Raw genomic sequence first — 25,229 nt, 5'->3', positions numbered from 1 at the left:
CAATAAAAATGGCCAAAAATGGATTGAGAGTGAAAATTATCACTCAAACAAATTCCACTATCAAGTCAAAGGTTATGGGGATTTGTGTATTTACATTTTTATGTAAAATAATGCCAATAGCCAAAGCTTGTAGCCCCCTTCTGTTCTTCGCCATGTTTCAGGTGTCAGTGAGTCTGTGTTCATTAGTGTCCGCGTACATGTAAACATGTATTACATGTATTAACATCTGTAATTCAGCGCTCGGGCAGAGTTGAATTAAAGTTACAGCCCATTTCACACCTCTAATAAAACGTAGCACACTTTTTTGTCTGCCTCTCTGTCCTTCATGCAGCATTGTGTCGAAGCCAGACTTGGCAAAATAAAGAATGTGAAGTTCTGCGAGTGTGCAAACCGCAGCACCAGCAGAAAAACTACCATCAGCCAATCGGATTCATTAACCTCCACTATACCACAATCCCCCGGGGGGAACCTACAAAGACAAAGACAAACTCTCTGCCCCCTGCGTGCCCACCCGCCCCCCGAAACCCAATTCTCCCCCTCCCGTAACACCCACCCAGTCGTCCTGCCCTCCCGCACACATCACCCAACACCGTGGTCTCCACACAGGAGTAACTAACAGGAGCACAGGAAAGAAAGGAATGCCAGTACAACTTCTTGTATAAACATAATATGAGTCTCAAAGCACCATGACGAGAGGTTACTGTACATATTGAGGGTTGGGCTCATGATATTTTGATTTGCGTGGTCATATTTTTCTCTCATCATTATGTTTACATTCCATTGAATTCATATAAAATGATGAATCAATTAATGCATTTGAATTAACAATAATCAAAGGAGGAAAAAAATAAAATAAAATGTGTTTTTTCCTGAATAAAAGTTTTGTAAGGATGATTCAAAGCCACATTTTCAATTATGATTTAAAAAAAATGATAATCACAATAATAAATGAGGCCATTGTATCAAAAGATGTCAAAGCAGCGTGCAAGCCTGCATTGTCACTAAACTGCCAGGTAACAAATGATTCAGTCAGTTGTTCAGTCAGCCATCCCGTCAATCAACTCGTCCCCATCTGACAATCCCTCCGTCAGTCAGTGGGTCATTAAGGTCGACACCTCACCCCTCCCTGGTGATCTGTAGTGGGATCAATGAAAGCATTAAAGAGTTTGCTGAGTTCCCCCTCACATTTAACTCCACTAAAGGCCTCTAACGCCGCCAGCCAGCCGGTGCACGGTCAACCACTCCCGCCGCTACTCGCGCCAACCGGCGGCTGAACGAGTCAACAAGTCCGCCACTCGGCGAAGCGCCCGACTAAGCATCCAGTCCGTCAAGCAGCCACCCAGCCAGCGAGCCCCCCACCTGTCCCTGCTAATTTGGTGAGGAATCAATTAAGGCAGTGTTTGCTGAGTTCTCCTTGCCTTCAGCTCATCTGCTCCTCTCTAATGCAATTGTCCTGTGTGCTGCGTGCAGAGCGGCATAATAAAGTGATAAGGCTAATCAGGTTGGCTGCTCCTCTCCTCTCCCCATACGCACACTACACTTATTCTATTAGATGTGTAATGAGATTCTGCACTCCATCAACATGATGCCGCTGTGTGCATGTGTGCGCGTGTGTGCGTGTGTGTGTGTGAAAGTGTGTCCCTATGCAAGTGTATGTGCGAAAGTATGAAGGTGCATGGGTGTGCGTCTGTGTGTGTGTGTGTGTGTGTGTGTGTGTGTGTGTGTGCGTGTGTGTTAAGCGAGAGCGCTTCGGTTCTTGCAGAGGAAATTTGCTCCATTTACATTCTATCATTAGCTTGAAACAAATGTGCCCTTGAGCTTAGCGCCCCTGTCTCTCTCGGCTGCAAACACTTTACTTTGGCAGGCGATCATAGTAACATGCGCGTGGACGCACAGACGCACACAGACACAGACACAGACACAGACACACACACACACACACACACACACTTGAGTGAGACACTAAAGCATATAATCAAACACAGGAATGCACAAACACACACTGAAATGAAACTAACAGCACAAGGTATTGCTCAAATGAGTGTTTAATGCTGTGAGTGTGCGGGTGTGAAATCATTAGCTGAGGAATCATCTAATTTCTCATTATGTAAACACGCATGTAAGCAAATATACGCACACACACACACGCACACACACACACACACACACACTCCTCTTCCATCCATCCATCCATCCAACAACCAAGTCTTACCTGTCACATACACACGAACCAGTCCATTCAACTAACCGCCAAGTGACACACGAACATACACACACACACACACACACACACACACATTACACCCCCCATCCAGACAAGTCGAGAGAGAGTGATGGTCGAGTAGATGTAGAGGACACAGGACTCTATGATGTGTGGAACAGTTCTGGTCAATGGGCCAGATAATGAGTTGCCATAAACAGCAGCAGTCTTCCACTGTCCAGCTCAGCTCATTACCGTAGCTAGCATATGTAATCAGTGTGTTGCTGGGGCGTGTCTTAATGTACTCTACTCTGCTGTTTCTCAAAGACAGGGTTGGGCCCACGGGATGGGTCACGCGAAGGTAAGAATGGATCACTGGATCATCCTCGGGAAGTGTTGCTGATTGATATTCAAAGCGGCAAACACTGAGTTATGATGCATACGTATTCGCAGTTCTTATGAATATAATTTAGTCTATAGGCTACTAAAGAGTACGTCATGTGGTGCAAAATACTGCCTTATTTAACATTTTAAAACAATGCTAAAGCTTGAAACCAATATAGCTGCAATGTTTTTTTTGTTTTTTTTAAAAATCGCAAGCAATATATAAAGTACAGGCTAATATATTCCCTCTTTTGTGATGTACTTTATTAGCATAAATCAGTGGGAAGACAAAATAACAGAGGGTCTAGAGTATATGGGTATTTTGGAGGCCAGGAAGCTGTCACAGAGACATAATTAGAAAACACGCACACACCCTCACACACACATACAAACACAATATCAAGCTGTGCACATCCTCATTAACTCCTCGGGTATGATAAAACACGATTCCCTCTCATCCCATCAAGATTCCATAAAGAGGAGATAGTATTTCAAGCTGCCGACACTAAATCTCTAATTATAACTTTATTTGAAGAAAACAAGGGCTCACTTAATAAGCAAATGAGTGTGATAATAACTTGGAATATGGATTGGACCTAACAGACTAGATTATAGGGGTGAATGAACCCCCGCCGAGAGAGAGAGAGAGAGAGAGAGAGAGAGAGGGTTGTAAATAATGTGACAGAACGAGTAAATTATGAGGCTAAATACTCAAAGCTGTAATTATATCTTTCTTTGAATAGACAGAGATGAGTGGGTATCAGGATGATTGGATAAAAAAAAAGAAAAGTTAACCGCCTGCCTGATTTTCCTCTTCCTCTTCTTCTTTCTCACATTCACACGCGACACAGCTGCTGCTCTGCCTCTCATTGTTTCTGTCTCGGTCTGAGTTTCTTCTCGTCGTCCAGTCCGTTCAAAATGATTACACAAAGAGTGCAGAAGGTTGTCCTGGCTTATTTAAAGTTATTTCAAGATAGAGAGTATTTATTTTGCACACGCGACTTGTTTACTCCTAATAATGAAAGAGGTACTGTTTTAAATGTGGCTCTTGAGTAAATAAGTTCTCTCTCGGAAAATAACTCCTGGTGATGTCACCAGGGTTATGTTTGCTTGAGATTTGAATAAAAAATTTCAGGTGTATATAGTTTGAAAGATCTTGTGTTGTTGTTTTTCAATTTACTTTCACGAGTCAAGAAATCCCAGCTTCCGGTGCTTGGATGGCTTTTCATTCTATGTCTCTAGTAAGTATTTAAAGTTGAATGTGCAGAACTAAATTGTTATGTATTAAGTATTTATTGAAAGGAATATGGATATTTATGGAACAGGAAAACCAGCAGACAGCTTAGCTTAGGCATGGGGTGGAAATGGGGTAAACAGCAAACCTGGCTCCGATCAAAGGTAATAAAATCCACAAAGTTCACTTGAGGTACTGGCAGGTAGATTCAGTTACCTTTGCAGTCTTTGTGCTAAGCTATATTTACTGGCTGTTGGCTCCAACCACATATTTACTTCACAGACATTAGTCTAGTCTTGATCGTCTCATATAACGCTCGGCAAGAAAGTGCATTTCCCAAAACGTCCGAAAGTTAAAGAGATGAAGAGAGTTTACCTTAATCCTAACCGGGTACAAAGAAAAAAAGGAAAAAGAAACAGAAGCCAATGTAATGATATGTGAGATGTATATGATACCGATATACATAAAAGAGACAAAGTACAAATCTATCTATTTGCCAATACAAGCAACATACGAAATAAGAGCTTTTATATTGATGATATTAAGTTGAAGCCACTTTGACATTCACAATAAGACGTCGGTGTTGACTGTCTCAATAAACCGCACGGACAAACTGTTATTCATTTTGACAGACTGACAAAAAGACAAAGGCCTCAAACCCACAACATCATTCAGTAAGGCTGCGCGCTTCAGCCCACTGAGCTGTCGGAGAGAATAACACTCCTTTCTAATCTTGTGGTAAAACTCTGTGCAGTTGTAGTTATGAATCGATGGTGGTGTTATGACTTTTCAACCCCAATTTAACACAGGGTCCCCTGGAGGTTTCCTTTTCCCTTGTGTCTATCACACTCATTCACTTTCTTCCCTTCCCTCCTCCGTCTGTTCCTACGTCGTTCCCAAATCTCTCTAGATTTGTCTTGACTTACAGGATATGAAATTGACGTGTAAAGAGGAGACAAGTGCTCACAGAGGGTTTTGCTATTCAAGGTTGATTTGATTTTATTCGCTATCGGGGCTGTCTGTCTGTTAGCATGTAAAAGATATGAGCTTGGGTGTGCGCGCATGTGTGTGTGTGTGTGTGTGTGTGTGTGCGTGTGTTGCTCTGTGCTTTGTGTCCCTGCCATTCAGCCAGCTGTACATATGTCACACAATCTCACTCTATACATTGTTATATTTGACATATGCTTAACGGGGGCCAGGGGGATCGCTGGCAGCGTTGTGTGCATGTGTAGGTTTGTTTGTGTGTGTGTGTGTGTGTGTGTGTGTGTCTGAGCAGCAGTCTGTGCAGCTGCACCATTCCATTTAAGTTTTTGTAGAATGACAGCTTCATTATCTTGTTTGAAAGTGGGACAAATGTAGGCCTGTCTCTCTATCAATGTGAGTGGAGATATGGAGAGCTGAAAAGACAAAACACACACACACACACACGAACCAAGACACCAGGACAGACAGCTACATACATCCCTTCTCTTTCGTTTCCAACTTATCTCTGGCCTGTGGTTCATGCTCTTCCTTCTGATGATCCTGTGTGTTTGCGTGTTGGCAGCTGGGACCAGTAAGTGATGACTGTGTCTAAATGTTGATCACTGGGAAATGCTCTGTTGTTCTGAAAGGAGGTGGTCGGGGAGACACAGTATTTGTGTGTGTGTGTGTGTGTGTGTGTTTTGTGGGTTGCTGGCAGATGTCAAACAGTTGACGCCTCACAGTGACATGCTGACAACTCTCTTAGTAACTGGGCACCGTAGGGGGCCGAGACAGGTGTGTGTGTGTGTGTGTGAGAGAGAGAGAGAGAGAGAGATAGGGAAACAGACGTGACCTACCCCCCTCCCTCCCATCCCATCTGCATCCTGACATCTGACAGGGGCATCACACCAGGCCAATTCACCGATCTGTGTGTGTGTGTGTGTGTGTGTGTGTGTGTGAGCATGTGGGTGTGCAGTGCCTCATATCTAGTAGAAAGGTAATAGCATGTAAATGACCCCACATATGTCATCCATGAGAAGATGGGGATGGACACACACTTTTTTTTCTCTCTCTTTTACACACGCCCACGCTTCATGCCCCTGGGGTTGGGGGTCCTGGCCCCTGTCTGATTTCTTTGGGTCAGTTTCATACACTTCTGACAGGGTCACACACCTCTCCTCTCATTATTAACCTGCAGTAAAACGCCACACAGCCAAACACTCAAGAGTACGTAGAATGGTGTGTGTGGTGTGTGTGTTAGAGTGAACTAGGGAGAGATGCACGGTGTTTGTGTGTGTGTGTGTGTGTGTGTGTGTGTGTGCTTGTGTGTGTGAAGAGAAACGATGACAAAAGTGTTCATGTGTATGTGGGAAAGAGATTGAGACATAGATGGAGAAAAATTAGGTGTGTAGGAGACAGACAGAAAGAGAGTCACTCAGGTCTGAGTGTGTGTGTGTGTGTGTGTGTGTGTGCGTGTGTGTCCTCAAGGCATTACCTATCACATTAGCGATATGACAGACTGCCCAGCCTCCTCTCTCATTTCCTGTCAATCATACAGTACATCATATTCAGCCAACAATACCTCACTTTAAAGAGCAAAACCACCCAATTACAGCTTTTACATGCTGCTCCTGTGCACAGTTTAACTTGTGCCTGTGAAAATCCACCACCATTTAGTAACCTTTAGCCTCGCAGCTCATCTACAGCCGTCCCATATATATAGGCCGCCTTCACTCAAATTTGTTCATAATATAATGCTAAATTGCCAAAAGGGAGAAAAAAATAATATTTTCTGTGAAAACTAATGGATGCAGTAAATGCATGAAATGTCACCTGTTATTGAGGCTCAGACTGCAAATGGGTACACTGCCACGGCATAATAACTAATGCAAGAGTAACATGAAAACATTTTGAAAAAAAGAATAATAAAAGTGTGTGTGTGTGTGTGTGTGTTTATATGCATAGGACCTTACTTTTTTTTCTCCCATGATTCAGTGTGCTAATGACAAAATGAAATCCCCTCTAAATTCCATCAGAGTTACTGACAGGATTATAGTGTGTGTATGTGTGCGTGCATGCGTGGGCTGACAGGTGATGAGAGAGTCCTGTGCTGTGGTCACTGCCGATACACAATGGGATTATGACCATCACCTGCGTGTGTGTGTGTGTGAGCAGAGCAGTGACCATCAGGAGAGGTGTCTGAATGACGGCATCTGGTATTGTTCCTTTCCCTGCCTGTATCTATCACTCCATCTCTCTCTACAATCATCTGGACCCTCTGTCTCACCCCTCGTCGACACTGGAGACTCACGTCCTCACGTCTTGCTTGTGATTAGGTTCAGACATGAAAAAACACTTTGATTATGTAAGATTAGGAAATGATCGTTGTTTCCGTTTAACATTAGTAAAACAAACATTTAAACATTTCCTTTTTATGTGCGGGGAAATCATTTAGGTATAGCTAAAGTGGAGTACAAAAAAACCCCACCCCCCTTTTTTGGAGTGTGGGTGTGTGTCTCTGGCCCCCCAGGCTCACTCCATCAACCTCCCTTCACCACCAGCTGTCTCCCCTCATTTACATACTCTCTCCTCCCACTAATGGAATTAGCCACAAGTTTCCTGAGGTGAGGGTGTAGTGTATGTGCGTGTATGTACAATACATTGTGGTGGTGTGTGTGTGTGTGTGTGTGTGTGTTGAGGATAGGCTGCGAAGGTCAATCAGAAGACACAAAGATGTCAGCTCATTCCAAAACTACTCTGCCTCAATAACAAGAAACAAAAAAAACGTCTAGGAAACAGCTCATGGGTACTTCTCCTTCTCAGCAGAGCCACAATATCTTTCAGATTGGAGAATTTTTTTTCCAATTAGTATGCACAAAATAATAATTAAAAAAAAACAGAAGCAATCAGTGAATCTCAGAAAGTCTCTGTAAAATATGTTGTATTGCACCTTCAGAATTAATGAATCTTATAATACACCGGCTCCCTATTGCAGAGCCTATCCACTTCACATCCTACCCCCAATCCAAGGTCAGATCCTCGAGACAACGGGCCATCCCGTCACTCTCCTGCAGTCGCTCATTGTGATTTAAGGCTCCTCTCTGTTCTGTGAACGCACAGCGGTTCAATAAAAATCTCCACTGACGTCTGGGCAGCAGCAGCCACTGTTGATCTTCGGCAGCAGGACGAAAACCCAGCTTTTAAACACGCCGTGCCGGCCCTAACGCAGATATCATGAACTACTGTAAACAGACTGTACTGCCGCACTCAGCACACTCTTGTTGGGTCGGAGATATACTTTCAACCACGCATTTGCGTAGACAGCCAGATGCGTCGTGAGCGTAGTTGTTCAAATACCTGCTACACACTACGCGTCTACTACGCGTTGATTGCGGTGTCATCATAGATGATCTGTGAGGCGTCGTGAATGTGACAAGTACGTGCCCCTACACTGCATGTGGGCATTACACCTTTAATTATGAAACAAATACATCTGCTTTTCGTTAGTGAAGGATGCTCTTAATACTCACTCTGGGAGGAGGTGAGGCGCTTCACTGAAGATATGTTCACATTTCACTGTCAGCAAAAGCGCAGGTGTACATGAAAAAAATCAAATCATGAATTCATATTTAGCTGCTTCAGTTTCAGGTTCCTGGTACTGCCACTACACTGTCACACTGTTACGGCTTACAGGGACATTTAAACAGAACAGGGCCACCTGTGATTTTCCTACTATGACAAGTCGTAATGCCAGAATACTTTGGACAAAAGTGTAAAAGAGAATGAATTTCACTCGAGTGAAATTAATATAGGTTTTCTCACAGTTGTTTTCTCACAGGTCTGCGTGTTTCTCATTTGCTGAAAAAATGCATTGTGAACCCTAAATGGCACGTACTGTAGTTTATGCTTTAGCATCATCACACATTGGGTAAGTGAATCCTTGGCAGATGAACAATTGTGATTGTTGAAGACGACTTGCCCTTGTGATAGAGTTGGATGTGAACTGATCCAGACCGAGGTTGGACATTTTCCTTCCCACGACCTTGAGCGAGTTTCAGTGTACTAGGCCGGCCTTTTTTCACCCTCTCCACACTGTCTCCTCTGCCCCTCTCCACCAGTGATGCTCCGTTTAGTTTTGTTTTGTCCTCCATCTCTCTGTCAGCAGGTCCCGTCCATCAATACAGAGCTGTCAGTCAGCGGAGTGACAATTGGCAGCTGTCGATATGCTGTAAAGGGCCACCAGTCTGTATACAGGTTCAACTCCTAAAATACTATCAGCTGCCAATACATAAACATGTGCATAAGCACAGCTTGACAGGCACAGATGAACAAAGACACACACACACACACCTCTGACTCTCTTTGCCTCCTCATCACACTTGATCATCGCTGACGCAGGGAAATTTGGTTTGGTAGCAACGAGATCAGATCAGATGGGGAAACAAAGAACCACCTTCTGACTATTCAGTCTTTGGCAGCGCGCGCACGCGCACACGCACACGCACACACACACACACACACACACACACTATTGTACTGATGAAGGTCTTTGACACAGACTGGAGTCACTGACACTTGGCTCCCCCTACTGGAGACCTACAAGACCTTTGGCAATGACATTCTGGTCCCTGGTTACACTGTCACACATTGACATTCATTAATTGATTTAATCATCCATCTACTCATTTAATCACTCCTCCCTCCCTCTGGCTTCCTTTCCCACTTCCTTTACCACACTCTTCCCTACCTGCATCCGTTTCTATTCATTTAGTTGCAAAACTTTAATCCTTGTTCTAACCTTCAATCCTTTCTTTTTTAATCTTCACATTTACAGTCCAAAATCAATGCATCCTTTCTAGTTGAAAAGGGGATCATCTCTTTGAAAATACACATTTTAAAAGATATTACATTTGACTGAAAATCAACCCTTAAAGGATTAACTACTTATTTTCATAGTTTGGGTTTTAATTTCTACTGTGAGATCTGGAAACTCGATCACAAAGCAACAATTCTTTGAGAGCAAAACGTAGACAATCAGACAGGTTGTAAACTAAACAGCTGTTTAGCCACATCATCTAAAACTAAGTTAACCTGAAGTTAGCACATGACAGACACAACTGTAAAATGGCCTGGTTACAAATCTTTATCACAATGCTTTACAAAATAAACTAGATCCAATGGATCATTTGTGTATTTTTTTTTAAAAATTATTGTGAATAATATGATATATCATCAGTAAACAAGTTTAACCTGGTACTACAATCTGTTCACACATTGGATGTTTTATGTTTCTTTCCCAAAGACCTTTTGGTGTTTTGGCAGGTTTTTCAGATTGCAATAAAGAAAAGTAATTTGTATTAAACAATGTTGCATTGGTTGCATTCATGGACTACTGATCAGAGATTGTGCAGTGAACGCATTTAAACATCACTGCTTCACTGCAAAAAGACATTTGAAAACAGCTGTCTCGGCCTAAAACCATGAATTAAAAGAACAGCGAGTAGAGGGAACAGAACAGAGCACACGAAATGCATGTACTGAGAGGAACTGGGAGGGGACATGCCTGTCTGTCTGCTTTCTCTCCTTTGCGCACATGGCGTCCATCCGTGTGAGAAATGTGATTACAAATGAGAGCATGAGTGAGAGAGCGGCGTGCCACAGCTGGCACGGCATCTGGCTTGGCATGCCGTTGCCCGGCCTCGCCCGCTGCCTGTGCGCTCTAATGTGGCTGTCGACAAGCCCATTAAGAAGCCATTACTAAATGCTCTGTCTCTGCTCCTCTTCCACGCCTTATAGCACAGGCCCAGGGGAATGCCAGCAACATGGAGGAGAGGGAGAAGAGCAAAGAGACAACGCCGAGAGGAACGAAAGCAAAAAGCAGGTGTGGGGAGGAAGACAAAAGGGCCGTGTCTGGGTCAGAGGAATTACAAGAAGATTTAATGATTAAACTTTTGCGTCATGCGTGAGTGTCACGTCTGTGCTAGGGACAGAAGAGTGATGAAGAGTTCAGACTTTGTACTCTACTTGATACTCCACCATCAAAACGGACAACTCCATGACGAAGTTGTGCCTCGGGGGCCTGGGAGGAGGAGCTGTCATGTGTAGTCTTCACTTCCAGACAAGTTCAGTGCCTGTCTAAATAATTTAGTCCAGAATTTTACATAAGCTTCAAAAGTCTTTATAAAGGTCTCAGAGTAAAAAAAAAAAAGGATGATGTACATTTGTTGAACAATATTAAAGATAAGTTTCAGGGCTTTAACAATGTGTACTCAAATAATTATCATCAACCATGAATGGCAAAGATTCATTGGTTCCAGCTGATCAAATGTGAGTATTTCATGGTTTCCCGACTCTTTTGTGATATATAATGTAATATACTGTGTCCAAGTCCATCTAGGGCATTTTGTGAAGTTTGCATGTCCCCCCAGTGCCTGCCTGAGGTTTCTCCAGGTACTCCGGTTGCAGTCCAGTAATGTGTTCCTAGAAGTGAATGGTTGTCTCTATATGTCATCCCTCTGATGGGCCATCCCTATAATCTGGCATCTGCTCTTATCCTACAATTCAACCGTACCTGAAGACCTCTCCGAAGGTGGTTGAGAAAGTACTACACATTAGTGGCAAGGCAAGCTTGAGCTGGTAGAGCTAAAAATAGACATCACTAAGACAAAACCGAAGTGGATTATCTTAAAGAATCTGATGTTGCCCATTTGCATTTTGCTCCTGTGCATGCACATTATAGATAAACCTGGGCTCTCTGAAAGGTGACTACCTACAGTAGCTACCTACAGACAAGTGTGATTGTCAAGCTGCACTTGACTCCGCTTCCAACACTATAACGAGATTAGTTATAATATCGCATGCACATTATTATTCACATGGGCAAGTGTATGTGTGCGTGTATGTGTGGAAACTGTACTTGCTCATTAGAAAATGACTTTGACAGTCAGCGATATGAAGTGGTCATGAGCGGTAAACAAACAAATTACACTGTGATTCATCATCTGTGGAAGATCTGCAGTAAGTTACAGATGTTTGAGCGAGAATATTGTTACACGTTGTACAAAACTAAGTTGTGTGTAGTGACTGCACGAGAGAGAGAGAGAAAGAGAGAGAGAGAGAGAGAGAGAGAGAGAGAGAGAGAGAGAGAGAGAGAGAGGTGAACGACAATTCCCACAATGTAGTAAACAGTTGAATCAGATGGTGTCGTTTGGTGGTGGTGGAGTCTCTCTGCTTAAATATATGTATAAAAGTCACCACATGCCACTGCTAATAACAGTCATGAAATACTCAGTATTCTCAATATACTCATATCCAAGAAGCATCAATAACATGGACTGTATAAAAAAAATGGACGTAGTCAACAAGTCCAGAAAGTGAAGCCAATTCCGAAGTGACTGAGACCAGCACTCCCTTGAATAACCAGCAGAGGGCGACTCCACTGGTTAAAAACTATCCCACTCCGGAAAATACAATTAACACATCAGGGAAAATAATAATGTGAAGTGTGTTATCTTTAACAGAAAAGGTTCCATGAGATTTACACATCAAGCGCTGTAAAAAAGACAATAAGCGTTTTTTTCTTTCTCATTTATTCGTCATTCTTCCTTTTCTCAGACCAGGAGGTGGTGAATCACACAGTGCTGCATTCCTTTGGTACCGTACAGCTGAGTGAACTTATCAGAGACGGAGGTGGAGAAAACCATCTTGAACGGCTGGAGGGGAGGAGAGGCAAGGCAGAGAGGACAAGAGGAGGAGGGATGGAGAGAAAAGTAAAACAGATGCAATTCTTAGTATTGATTAAGTTAAAATATCAATGTTCTAATTCTGTTGGACAAAAAAAGTGAGAAACCCACTTCAAATGTGCAAACTAATAACAAGACCAAGACAAATATGAGATGACCTGCGAGACAGGCCTGTTTCACGGCAGACATTTAGACATGTCACAGAAGGAAAAGCACAAGTGTGACTTACTAAATGAATGATGGCAGAACTTCATTAAGCTGCCTCTGTTTCAGGGCCCTGCTCTTGCTTATGACGGGTCACTGTCACACGCTCATGTCTCAATGGGACACTTGAACTGAACAGAGCCAATGTTAATGCTACATGTATCATCACCTTGGCTTTTCTTACTATAGCAAGAAAACATGTGCCCTGTGAAAAGGGTCTATAGTCATTGAACACATGCCAGATATGTACTGAATCACTGTCGCGCGTGCGTGCGTGCGTGTGTGTGTGGATTGCTCTTTTCATGAGTGACTGTGACAGGTTTCTCACCAGACCCCGAAGCCTGCTCACAGGCCACACACACCGCACAGCAGCCAAACAACAGACCCGAGCACACTCACATGGGCGAACACTGACCTGGGTGATGGCATAGAACAGAGTTTTCCATAAAAGTACCAAAGCTGGTAGTTGGTATCAGACAGGTGCGTGCGTGTTTGTGCATCTGCGGCGGCTGCTGGAACTAAGCGGGGCTCTTAATCACGACTGTAACGGGCAACATCACCAGCAGCGGCAGCAGGGTAATGATGAATGCCCGAGTCTCCATGCAAAACCTGACCTCCTTTTATGCTGCGATGCAAAAAATGTTTTCAAAACACACACTTACACATGCATTCATGACACACACACACACACACACACACACACACACACACACACACACACACACACACACACACACACACACACACACACACACACACACACACACACACACACACACACAGACACACACACACACACACACACACACACACACACACACAAGCCTGCATCAACAAATAGATGTGTGGTTGCTCGGTTAATGTATTGTGCATATATATATATATATATATATATATATATATATATATAAGACTTGGCACTGGAGGAAGACAGTGAGAGAAAGAGAGGTAAATGAGTAAGGGGTGAGAGAGACATCAGAGGAAATACAGTGTAACTATATTAAAATAAATGTAAATGAGAGAGTAAGAGCAGGAGAAATAGAAACAAAATAGAGGAAGAGAGATCAGTACATAAGAGAGACAGATGGTAAAAAAATAAAAATAAAAGGAGAAAACGGGAGACATTTTGCCAACAGAGGGAGAGAGTATAAACGAGTGTAAAGTTTTGATGAAGGACAAACTAATGTCAGGGACTGGGGCGGTACGGGCTGCCTTCTCCCCGGCTACCACATGTGATCCCGCCTGTCACTCACACTCCATCGCCATGACAATCATCGTAATGCCGGCGCCTGGGGGCGGGGACAAGCCTGTCCTTGTAACAAACAAAACCCCTCCACGAGCTGACGCCAACAACTGCCGAGAAGATCTCCCTCGCGCACGCACGCTCGCGCACGCACGCACGCACACACGCACGCGCACACACACGCGCACACACACACACACACACACACACACACACACACACTGCCATCACATAGTGATGCCACACAAATAGAGCAAATTCCAGTTTGAATTTAAAAAGAAAGCTCAATTCTCCAGTAACAATGACTGCGATGTGTTACGGACACTGTCCAGAGCACACTGCATCTTTTGTCAAAAAAACTCACTTTGTAATACGCAGCATGTGTTTGTCTGTGCATCTGGACTGGTGTGTGTGCTAGTGAATTTATTCTTCCCATCAATAAATGTGAGTTTGCGATCTGTGTGTTCACATATCATACATATCGGTGTGAGAGAGGAGTGAGACAGAGAGAGAGACAGAGAGATAATGTGTGTGCGTGTGCATGTGTGTGTGTTAGCCACAGGGTAGGGAGCAGGGACTTGTCAAGCCGAGGAAGAGATGGCAAAGTGGATGGTGATGCCAGCCCTCTGTGACAGCTCCGTCACACACATATGCACACACTCGTATACACACACACACACACACATGCCGTAGCCCCCGAAACCTACCCTGGCCTGCACTCTAGAGCTGTGAAAGCTGGGATGCAGAAAGAAAACGAGACTGGTGGAACCTCCCTTTAACTGTAGGCTGATTTGTGTGTGTGTGTGTGTGTGTGTGTGTGCGTGTCTGTGGAAGGTGGTGGGCTGGCGGGCTGAGAAGGTGTGTTTGTGTGTGTGTGTGTGTGTGTGAATGTGTGTGTGTGTGGTGGGGGGTGTCAAAGTGTCACATCATTTTGTGGCTGTGTGTTTCTGAAAGAGGCTAACCCCACTGCCACTTAAGCTTAACACAACAGTGAACACCATACTGACGGACAGGACACATACAGCACACAGATGCATGCACACTCACTTACACACATATATACTTGCACATATACACAGAACTGCAAAGACGCAGTTTTACAGTTTCTACAGAAGTCAAGTTCGAAAATCCTTCACATGAAGTTTGTTTGCTGCAGTTTAAAGATCTAAATAACAAGACAATAGGTAACAACGCATACTGAAAATATATGTGATTATTATCTTACCAGATGATGTTAGCAGAGCAAGGCCTAATGCAACAGCATGCAAACAATCTCTGAAAAGGCCTTTCTTATTCCAGTATTGACACACACACACACACAGTTGAGATAAATGTCATTTTCTGCAAATCTGCCATTTGTATTTGGGGGGATGCTCCATTGTGCCTCTGAGCCCAAAGCACAAGTAGCCACCTGAAGTGAAGTTGCTGGTTAGAAACCCCCAGGGGTGACCTGGCCAGGGCCCCAGACCACTTTAACCACTCGTCTCCATTAACAGGCTCCCAGATATCATTATGCTCCCCGGGGACCAGGCGTGCTCTAACCAACCATTTACCCTCTCTCCGCTATTTCTCTCTCTCATCTCTCCCTCTCGCTGCCATGATGTTGCTCAATGAAAAAAGACAGCGAGGAGAAAAAATATGAGATTGATTTATTTGCTTCAGTGTTCTTAAGGATGGAGTCCTCTCCCTCTCCCTCTCTCTTTCTCTGCAAACTGAAACCAATTAGTGAGCAGAGCACTTGTAGCGGGGAATGTAGGGCAAGCGCGGAGTAATAAAAAAGTATTGACTTTTCTGTGACTGTATGCGGCGTGAAAGGGGTGCCGCGGCCTTGTCCGACATGAAAGGAGCTCCATTAATTTCACTTATTTCACCCAGGCCCCTGTCAGGAGGCCCTAATGCGTCCCAGGCGCACTTCTCACATGCAGGCACTCAGACAGCGCAACGCAGCTCCAGCCTGGTTACCAAATTAGTTTACATTATATATCAGAGAGAGTGAGAGAGAGAGGGGAGCACCAGAGAAAAGAGTAATTTCTAATTCCCTGGTTGAGACACAAAGCGAGGCCTTTCACACGTAGCTAATCTTGCCCCAGCTTCACCCGCTTTCCTCCCGTCTCACTTTTTCCTTCTCTTGTTTTGCGTCATGCAAAAGGCCACAGCTTTGGGAAAACGCAGGTCCACAATAAATCAGCTGGAGAATATTATGAGACAATTGGGTTTCAGCTTCACAGTGACCACTCAGTATGCCAAAAAAGAAAAGTGAATTCAATTAAGCAAAGGAAAATAACAAACATGTTGGTATGAATTTCAGCTGGAAACTGAATTGAAATCTTTAAATGTCCTGTAGAAAATATCCAGACTTGCACCAGCCAATGGACCATTGACACCATAAAAAACCAAAATATTCAATAAAAGATGTTCTTTTCATATCACACTCGATTCTGAATATAAAAGTTGTAATCAACAGTCGATGGATAACACAACCATTTAAGAACAGATTTACAAGAACTACAACTACTTTCTACTGCTATAATGCTTCAGTGTTTATATTCTGGGACATTGTGAGATACAGATGAGTGTGGTTGTACTGACCTGAGGGAATCCCTGTACAGGCGATCCTTCAGATGCTTCCATTTTATGACGTATTTCCGTTTGGACAAATACATCGAGAGCGGGGAGAACTTTGACAGCGAGGGGGAGCAGATTACACCCGAGCGAGCACTCAAAACTGAAGTGAGAGCGAGCAAACCGAGACATCGCTGCCACCCTGCGGCCCGTGATCAATCACAACGTGTATACGCTCGTGACAACAGGTTTATTCACCACAACAAAATTTTTTGCCCCTCAGTCTCAGTTTTCACGCTCTCAGTCCCTGACCCAGCGCTCGTTCATATAGTGTGCGCGCTCTCATATTAAAGAGTCATCTGATGCCATACCCTTTTAGTTGATTTAATAGATTCCTCGTATTACTTTCAGAAGGGCTGACCACTGTAAATACAAAACTTTGCTTCGAGAAATGCCTAAATGTGCATAGCCAAACCACTGCCACACTGACGTCAAATCCTTTTTGGTAAATGTCCCCAAACTGTTCATCCTGTAGACTACTTACTTGTCACATTGCTTGGTTTTTATTTGTGCTATTCAGGACCAAACATAATTTTTGATAAAGTTCAGTTCTCCACGGTTTTATCACAATTCTTTATTATTCTCACTCCTGATGAAGTAAAAAACAGTTAGCAATGTGAGGCTCAGCTGGTTGGGTCGGCCTCCTGCCACCAGATGAATTCCATTTAGGCTACCTATGACTTTAGCTGCATTGTGTGTGTGTGTGTGTGTGTGTGTGTGTGTGTGTGTGTGTGTGTGTGTGTGTGTGTGAGAGAGAGTGAGGAGTGAGAGGCTATCTGCAGACAGAAACTAATCAGTGTGTGTGAGATAAGAAAGCAGCCTTTATGGTGTATGGTAATCAGCCCCCCCTCGGCCTGCCACCGCCATGCATAATCACCACGACTTATTCACATGATTGATGAAATATGCGTCTGTGAAATCCGAGCTGCTTTTGTTATCATCGTGTTTTTTCCCATCTCCCCCCTCTCTTTCTTTTTCTCTCAATCTTTTTCTGTCTTGTTCAACCTCTCTGTCTCTCTATATATCCCCCCTGCTCCGCAGTGGTCAAAGATGTTTGGAACCATGTACAAACAAGAAATTACACACACAGCATGGGGTCCCTCTTACATGCACACATACAACTACACACACACGCGCTCACTCTACACTTTTCTCTCATAAGGTAGTCATATGATGCACAAGAGATTGCATGAGAAAAGCAACAGTGTTTGAAGAGGAGTATGAAGGGAAAGCGGAAAAGGAAACATAAGGGTAAGGGAGCGAGTAAGAATGCACATTAATTGTTCTGTCCTGCAGAGAGAAGTGTTGGCCGGATTTGAAGGGGATGAGAGGAAAGAGCGAGTGAGATGGAATGATAGATGGAATTAGACAGAGAGATGCTTCAGAGAGTTCCTGTCATTGACACTCAATCACATTAATCAGGGAGCGGATGCAGAATTCACAACTACCCTAATGCAACATGAGGACACAAGACACAAACCATTCAAACAAAAAGCAGCAGTGACTCCAGACGAGGACACAAATATAGAAGGAACAAGTGTCTGACCACAGTGATGTGACAGATAAAGGTACCTCACAACTTTGGTAAAGAAAGCAAACAGGTAAAAAAAGGGAAAAATATCAAGCAAGCAAATCATTTTACTTATGGTAAGTAATCGCCAACGCTAGAGACTTTCAAAAGTCTCTGGTCTGGTGCCTTAGTTTAACTTTTTCAGCTCTGTAGTCTGACATAAAGCAAGACCTATTAATGTTCTTTGTATTAGCACTGTGCCAACAGTGCAGAGACATTGACACTACAGCCTACACATGGGACTGCGCAGTCAATTCTATAATTGAAACAAAGCATGCTAAAAAAATGGAGTTATTTTCAGAAGTGCAAAAAAAAAAGGGATATCTTTTTGGCTACTTAGTCTGTAAATGTGTGAAACACCTGAGGCTGTGAATAGGTTGATACGCATCAAATATCCTTTTAGACAAGAATTAGCGCATATATGTAAAGTTTTCTGACTGAAATGGGGGCAGCAACATTTCAAAACTTCTCCGTTTCAGGTGCTCGCAAACTCCAGAGCGGTGTGGACTGCGGGCTTAAAAGTAGTAAAATTGATGCGTTTTAAAGCTCAAATGTAGTAATGTGGATGTAGCCTAAGAGAGACAAATCTTAGGAAGAGGACTAGGACTTTGATTTGGGTTGATGTTAGGCACAGGGGGAAGGTGGGGGCTGAGCATAAGATTAAGACTGGGGCCAAGGGGCTGGTGAATTAAGGCCCCCCTGCCTCAGGGTGCTATTACAAATCTATAATGAGAAAGGGAGAAGAGGGGGGTTGTCTTTGCACCTCGGCACACCTTAGATTAAATATGCACAATTCCCATGCAAAATGGGCCAGAAGCAGCCGGGACCAGCGTTGCTGTCTAATCCCCTGTGCTGGAGTTGTTTCAGCCAGGGTTAACAGGCTCATCAGTCAACACAGGCTGCTTAGCACAGGACATCAAGGCCATTTGCAGGTTTAAGTGTTTGTGATTGCTTCCTTTTCCAGATCCCATTGCCACCCCAACCCCCCACACACACTCCCTGTGCTGGCCAGTGAGCACATGAGCCTGCATTAAGAAATACACACACACACACACATTCCCATATATCAACCGTTTAATAGCATAGGTAGAAGTGTGGTTATCACATAAACATCAGGGTGCTTACCAAGTGTACAAAACAGAGTGAACAAACACACACATGAACACAAATTGGAAAGACAAGGTCCCCACAAATTGGTTCAAAATAGATAGATACGGTTGACGGATAAAATAATGAGTGGGAATAAAATTTTAAATAATTATGAAATTACTAATAGGTGAAACAACGTGCAATGATTTCTCAGGACAAACCGAAGAGTGAACACAACACAGGCAACGCGAGTATCAAAACACATCTACATCCTATTGGAAGAATGTATTATTTCCCTTTTTTGATGGCAGTACATACGTGTAAGTCTATGTATCCTGTCTGCTGTATCCTCTGCATCTGTTTGCACCAGAGCTTCAACACATCCATTTGCATTTCACAGCTAGTGTTGACTTCAATCACAAACATACTGCTGTATGAGAGGGCTGTCATGTTTCTCAAGTAAGCCTGTGTGTCTGTGTATGAGTATTGTGCACTCAGCTATTTGATAGCATGCGTGCACACACACACAAACTCAAAACACCTAGTTTAAGAGAAAGAGGGTGGGGGTCAGAGGGGCTGAAAAAAGTTGGAGCTAGGTACTGCGGATGAAGGCTGAGAAAAAGAGAACAAGTGTGCAAATAAACAAGACAGCGAGGGAAAGAAAGAGTGATGGCAGGAGATAGAGATAGGCGGTGATTATACCACACTACATACAGTATGGTTCAGTGGAGCATATCGGCACAGGGACAGGCGGTCCAATAAAGCAAAGACATCCTTATTCTGCTTGTCTGCCTGCTTTCTTGTACATCCACGTACACACAGAGAGGGAACTATCTAAATAGCTATATCTTGACATCGCGTCAGAATCACCATGACAACAAAGAATTTTATAAATGTATCCGAAGTTTTTTTGTCTTGGCTTATTGTTGTGTTTCCTGTAGTATACATATTTTCTGTAATTTTTTTAACCTTTCAATATTTTTTTGAGAGAGATGCGTTGAGACTGATAGAAATAACTTGCTAGACTGAAATACTAAGTCTCTATTTTAATGCAACATATTGCACTGATAGTGGTTGTGTTGTCTAAGTACATGTGTTAAGATGATCACATTTCAACATACAATACTGTATTTTCATCATTAAAATTGTCATGTACTGCTCACTCTTTAGTACAGTAAATCTAAACTAGATAATTCCAAGCTGAATTTTAATAATTCCGTACTCCTTGCTATAAATAAACAATTATTAAATTGCTTGGGAAATTTCTAGAGATTTTATTTGTCTAACTCTACCTCTTAGTTGTATTTGTAATGTTCAGAGCAACTCTAATGCCAATTAGAGTTACTAAAAGATAATGTGATTACTTGGAAATGATTTAAGGTTCACATGTGTAATAATACTTAATCCATTCTCAATTTTTTTTGTTTCGTTTGCTAGTTTATTTGTTTTCCATCTAATAATTTGAGTTGGGAAGGCCTTGAATTAGGCCTAAAGGTTACATGAAGGCCTAAAATACTATATCTAGACATTCTACTGAATCCTACACAAGGCGGGATTTTGAATATTTTCAAAGATAATTTGCCATCATCACTTTAATGTATTAGTTTTAAACAGGTGTTTGACACAAATTCATACAATTAAGGAAGAAAAAACTGGTCGGAAGTGACCCAAGTTAATCTGGTCAAGTCGGGTCCAACAGCATGGACATAAATATTATAGTTTAATGTCATTCATTCTCTTAAGTCATACCAAAATATGACTGCTAATCATTTAATTGAGACTGTCCATTTAATATCATGTGTGTGCACTCGCCTCTCATCGTTACTCTGTATGCAGGCCTCCGTAATGGAAGCAAAGTGTTGTGTTAATTGATAAATCTGAGGTCCTGAGTAGGAAGTAGTGTGGCAGGGGGAATGTTTTACGGCTGTGCAAATGAAGGGGCTGCAGAGTTTTACACATGCCATAAAATGGTTATTGAGAATTAGTGTTCTTTTTCTCTCACTGCAGTTACCTAGACACTAATGCAGCAGAGCTGGATAAATGGAAGAACATGATAACATATGAAATACGTACACAGACACACAGATAAACGTTGGACACATAGGGGTTCACACATTTGCTGCCCCTGCCCCACCTAGTTCCATTGTCTCTTCTTGTGGCCTATTTCAGTTTAGGTATTAAACGCTAATGAATACTGTTCCCATTAAAAAGATCCCTCAGTCGTATGCATCATTGTGATACATTACGGCTGAGGCCATTAATAGTGAGCCAGTGTGTGTGTGTGTGTGTGTGTGTGTGTGTGTATCTAGACACACTTTTTCTGTCCCTGTTGCCTGAAGCTTTGTACCCACAACACAATAATGATAATCATAAAGCCACACCAGAGTAGCTGGGAGGAGACTATGGTGTGAGAGGGGGTGTGTGTTTGAGTGGGTGTTGTAGCGGGAGGAGGCAACAAGGACAATCCTGGGGCAACATTAAAGAGTATATGCGGCTAGGCGATCAGCAGGAGTCTGTATATATGCATGTTTTCATGGGTATACATTGTATATGTGTATGTGCATGTGTTCAGGAAAGCAGGGATGCCCGTACAAACGTGTTCTGGTGTGTATGAGTGTGTGTGATGGTTCTGCTCAGATGCTAGCTTTTGAAAGTTGTGACAGGTGTCAGTCTAATGCGAGGGGAAGGAAAGGCTTGGAGCACCGACAGACACAGACGTGACCACTCACTGTAGTGTACTTGATTAGCACGTAGCCTCCTAATTAGCTATCCTCTATGGTTACAGGCAGTACCGCTGGTGACATAGCTAATAACACAACCACAAAATTTGCATGTACAGAGAGGGCTTTCCCAAATCTGCATTTGTAATTAGTCATTTTTGGTGCAAAAGCTTAGAAACATTTGAGTATTTTCTCCTACAATGAACATTACAGTTCTGGGAGCATGAAACTTTCCTACTTTAAGAGGCCCATTGAAGGTAAAGAAAAGGATATTAAGAAGCCATAAAGGAATACTATGAGAAAAAAGTTGTAAATGTTCAATAAAAGACTCTGAAATGATGTTTGTTTATGCCACAAACCACCTACAGTAGATTACCTAATCAAATAAGCATACTTTGTAATCGGATTTATCAATAAAGAAATTCTTTATTTTTTATGGTTTAATGGATAAACCTAACACAGGTACAAGTGATAAAGATTCATTGGGGAGATGAAGGATCTGGCAGGCAAAGGCTGAGGGCAAAGAGAGAATGCTATTTGCAGGACAGAGCCAAAGAAGGCTGGGCTGCACTGAGGCAGTGATGATTTTTATTGGTCAACGTCATATCTGTTGTTTGGGGAATTCTGACAGGGAGATCTTATTCAAATTCCAAGAGGAGAGTAGAAATCTGAGAGCAGAAGTTTAGCCAGTCCATATAAGCAGCCTGAGTGAAAGGAGAAGGACCCCAACTGAAGCAAAGGACATTTGGGCAAACTATAGTATATCGGTGCAGGGAAACCGTTTTGAGCACATCTGTGCTTGAGGAAGGACTACTTGAGAGAGAGGCAGGGTTTTGAGGGAAATTACAAAATGTCAATGTGTAAAATTGATAAATAATGCTTGAAAATGAAAGAACACACTGTTGAATAAAGATAGGAACAGAACTCTAAACGGGGGTTCAGTTAACCTGGAGACCGTAGGACATGAGCAGGTCATGGAAAGGTGCATTGTGTGGCGAGTGTGGCAGGTAGAGACTGGAGCAGACAAGCAGGCAAACACGAGGTGATCTGGGAGCTCCAGGAAATACACTCAGAATGTTACTCAGAGAAAAATACATATCCCATTTGAATTGCCTGTAGATGTAACCAACTCGCTATTTAGTGCGTTTAAGTTTCTAATGCCCACAATTTCATAAATGTGTGATTTAAATCAGACAATTTCAAAAATGTTCTCAAATTTTTAGTTTCTTCATAAATTTACCAATAATATAATTTCTGCTTTAATTGACAACAATCTTGGGGCCCACTGGGTTTCCGGAAGGGTGGCGACTGTAATGTGATCATGTGTGGATGTGTGTGTCCTGACAGGCTGGGCCACATTTGCATTAATATGCTTTCTTACTGTGACACAGATGGCTAAGCTAAATAAAGGGCTTGGTTAGTACTGGGAATGCTGTGTACATACTGCCAAGAGCTGTGATGGTCAAGCCAGAGAGCTATGGACTGGAACGAGAGAAAAAAAAAAACTGGGGTATGTTAATGATGAGACTACGGGCTTGGTAGAGGGCTGTAACACAGCTTAAGGTGATGATTACAAGCAGGCCTAGGTAATGTGGTAGAGGCTGGGTGAGAGGGCTGTGGCTGGGCTTGAAATAATTAGGAGCATGGCTGGATAACACAGCTAGATAATGTGGCTGGGGGGAGGCTGGCTGGGCACGGTATGAAGATGATGAGTACCAGGGTTGAGCTGTCCACTCCATTGGCCCTCTGAGCTGTGACAAGAAGCTCTACTGGCTGCTGCTGTAGCTGGGGGCGATGCCAACGATAGGACTAATGCACTAATTACCAGAGAGAGAGAAGAGAGAGAGAGTAAATAGAGGTAGAGGGGGCTACAGAAAAGATTGTGCGACAGACAGGGATGAGTGAGGGGAAAAGCTGACCCCTCAAAGTCCGATGAGCTGAGTGACAGCAGCTTGACATGACTGAGCTGAAAGCAGATGCAACTTTCCTTGTTATCTTCAACAACTTTCCACACAGCAGCGGAGTTATCACAGAGAAAGTCAAGGTCAGTTTAAGCCAGCACGGGGAAGTGAGGGGTGATTGAGGAGTTGCCTGTATATTCATTTGCTTGTACATGCAGATGTTTTTAAGGCAACCAAGCACATGCTTGTCCAACATACATCAGGGAGCCACTAAGATGATCAAAAATAACTATGTGTACCAATATGTACTAATGTGACTCAAGATCCAAAGCAAGTTCCTGTACTCTCACTGCGGAGAGATGCCCCGGTCTGCAACACTGCTCTCATATACCAGCTAGAACTGCTCTCACATATTCTGGTCAACCATCAACAACTGCTATAATAATGACAACAGCTCTGCTTGCCTGTGTTAAATTCACTGCACACCACTAGTATACATGTGGAAAGGTTGGGCTATGTAATAAAACAATAGCTTTGGTGGCTTCAGTAAAAATCTCCATGTATCACATATGCTCAAATGCCTTAAAAGCGTTCCATCAATACTGTATTAAACAAATACAGCATAGATGCATCGAGCAAATTTGATCCAACTCCCCCAACCACTGTTGTCAGCTGCAGGAGGTCCCATTCACCCGCCCACTCACTCTCCATACTTATTTATCTCCACTTCCTGGGGCCGTGTTGGTTCATTCCCCTGTCGCCACTCTCTCTTACTTCCCTTGCTCCTCTCTCTCTCTTGTTTCACTCATCGTTTCCGGGCAATTGGGTCTGGGTGCTAGTGGTGAGTGGTAAGAGGTTGGGGTGGAGCTGCTGGGAACTTTGTGTGTGTGTGTGTGTGTGTGTGTGTGTGTGTGTGCTGGGAAGTGAGCTAATAAAGGACGGTGATCCATGAAAGGCCTTGAGCAAAGACACAGTCAATTACCTAATGCCTGGACCAGACTGCAGGGCCCACGCATACACATTCCCCCTCTAACATACTCACACACACACCCAAGCATATACCTAATTTACGTATACATGGAGAGGGAGCAGTGGAGGGCATACGTGAGAATTGTGTGTAGGTGTGTGGCTGAGTGTGCATATGTGTGTGTGATGGAGACCGGCGATTTATTAAATTGCTGTCACTTTTGACAAATTTGTTAAACTCCAAGTTGAAAGGGTTAGGTTGCACTGCTTCTCGGTGTTTCCTCCATTTCGTTTAGAGGAGAATAATACAGTTCAGACGAAAACCCAGGCAACCCCCAGGATAAACCCATGACTGCCATCAGTCTGCCTCGTTCCAAGGTGATGTCTGCAC

The 25,229-nt window shown here is 43.2% G+C and overlaps 1 protein-coding gene across 4 annotated transcripts in view; it reads right to left on the bottom strand.

Annotated features, from left to right (window-relative positions):
* Positions 1-12,337: 12,337 nt before the first annotated feature.
* spata17 (spermatogenesis associated 17) overlaps positions 12,338-25,229 on the bottom strand; it is a 36,576-nt gene continuing 23,684 nt past the window's right edge. For 2 of the 4 annotated variants that reach the window (XM_035628726.2, XM_035628729.2), the window contains one exon: positions 12,338-12,493. The gene's annotated coding sequence lies outside the window, so the exon portion shown is untranslated. The other 2 variants (XM_035628728.2, XM_035628727.2) reach the window with 2 other exon arrangements.

This window comes from Scophthalmus maximus, chromosome 4, assembly GCF_022379125.1.
Source record: "Scophthalmus maximus strain ysfricsl-2021 chromosome 4, ASM2237912v1, whole genome shotgun sequence".
Classification (NCBI taxonomy): domain Eukaryota; kingdom Metazoa; phylum Chordata; class Actinopteri; order Pleuronectiformes; family Scophthalmidae; genus Scophthalmus; species Scophthalmus maximus.
This window is presented reverse-complemented; position numbering and strand designations above follow the sequence as displayed.